The sequence below is a fragment of the Eptatretus burgeri genome, chromosome 4, assembly GCF_056783735.1.
Source record: "Eptatretus burgeri isolate ZD-2024b chromosome 4, Ebu_testis_v1, whole genome shotgun sequence".
NCBI classification, from domain to species: Eukaryota; Metazoa; Chordata; class Myxini; order Myxiniformes; family Myxinidae; genus Eptatretus; species Eptatretus burgeri.
This window is the reverse complement of record NC_140964.1, coordinates 54,286,914-54,289,413: the sequence shown is the minus strand read 5'-3', so window position 1 is coordinate 54,289,413 and position 2,500 is coordinate 54,286,914.

Below are 2,500 nucleotides of genomic sequence, written 5' to 3'. Positions count from 1 at the left end.
TATTATTATTATTATTATTATTACACATTATTATTATTATTATTATTATTAATATCATTATTATTATTATACATACTGCGATATATATAATACATGTCATGACACACTCACAGGCCACATGTTATACACAAGAATATTGTTATATACACCACACACATACATACAAGTATATATTACATATATATATGTTGCCATATAATATATATTTTTTCACAGCTACACATATTATTATCAATATTATGCCATACACACACATGCCATATATGCCACATATTATATACATACACACATACATATTATTACTACACATATTATTATTATCACGTATGACACATATTATTATTATTACACATATATTACATTATTATTATTATTATTGTTACACACACACATACAATACACAACACACACACACACACAACACACACACACACACACACACAACACACACACACACACACACAATACATACACACACACACACACACACACACACACACACACACACACACACACACACACATACACAACATCACACACACACACACACACACAACACACACACACACACACACACACACACACACACACATATACATTGACACACACACACACACACACACACACAACATCACACACACACACACACATTATTACATATTATTATTACATATTACACATATTACATACATTATTATTATTATTATTTACATTACATTATTACATATTATATTATTTACATTACATTACATTACATATTACATCACATTATTATTGTTAATATTACATATTATATATTACATATATATTAATATTATTACACATTATTATATACATTATGTTATATATTACACATATATATATTACATATTACTACATACATTCATACATTACATATATTATATATTATACATATATATTACACATATATATTATTATTATTATTATTATTATTATTATTATATTATTATTATTATACATATATATTATTATATATATTATTATATATATTATACACATATATTACACATATACATTAGCTACATATACATTACACAACATACATTATTACTAATAATACTATTACACACAAACACACATACATACACATATATATTATTATTACATATATTATATACATATTACACATATATATTATTATTATTACATATATACATATATATACATATTATTAACATATATATTAACATTACATATACACATTACATATATTATACATTACATATTATTACCATTATATATACATATATATATAGGCATATTATTACATTATTACACATTACATACATTACATATTACATTACATTATATACATATATACATATATATACATATGTACATATATATACATATATATATATATATACATACATATATACATATATATATATATACATACATACATATATACATATACATACATATATACATATATATATATATATACATATATATATATATATATACATATATACATACATATATACATACATACATATATACATATATACATATATACATATATACATACATATATACATATATACATATATACATATATACATATATACATATATACATATATACATATATACATATATACATATATATACATACATATATACATATCCATACATCAGACGTACCTCCTGACTGTTATGGTGAGCATCACCACGGATTATGTCTAACACGGTAAAACCGCATAATCCGCACAGAACAACCATCCGTCTGCCACCCAGACGATTGTTCCTGCAAATGCAATCCATTCAACCAGAAGGCACGTGATGTGATCGATGGAAAAATCAAAACATGTGGAGTGTGACGAGCACTCTGCCGATCCCCATTGCACACAGTCTAACACCAAATCGTCGCCTCCAACACAGAGGCTTCAGCACGGTGACTGTCAAACAGGCAAAGATTATGTGGTCAACATCATTTAATCATCAAATGGAACCATTATTCAAAGAAAGATGTGGGGATGGTTTCACATGATCATATAATGTGACCATCCCGACCTTGTTTACATACTGTCATGTATACGGGCAGTTAAAACCAACCATTTCGGGATGGCCAAATGGTTACAGCCGAGGCGTTTGAGTTTTTGGCAGGAACCTTCACGCACATGTGGAATGCAAAGCAACGGGAGACTTGACTGGGGATTTTGTGGGCTAAATCATCTGAACCAAAAAAAAATAAACAAGTGCAATTATGCAGGAAATGCAACAATAAATAGAATAATAAAATATTCAACAATTACATCCAAGGAAAGGAATCGAGCAAAAACAAATAGAAAGCACAAAGAAACAAATGAATAAAGACCTAAATGGAGCGCTCCCACACACAGACGCACTCGACAAACAAAGGGGTAGATACCAAGACACCCAGAAAAGTGGACAGGCTTATCTGTCCAGTGAGCAGGCTAAGGTCCTTCACAAGCGGAAGGCAGGAAAATGTACACCGCCCTTGGAGCGAAATGCTC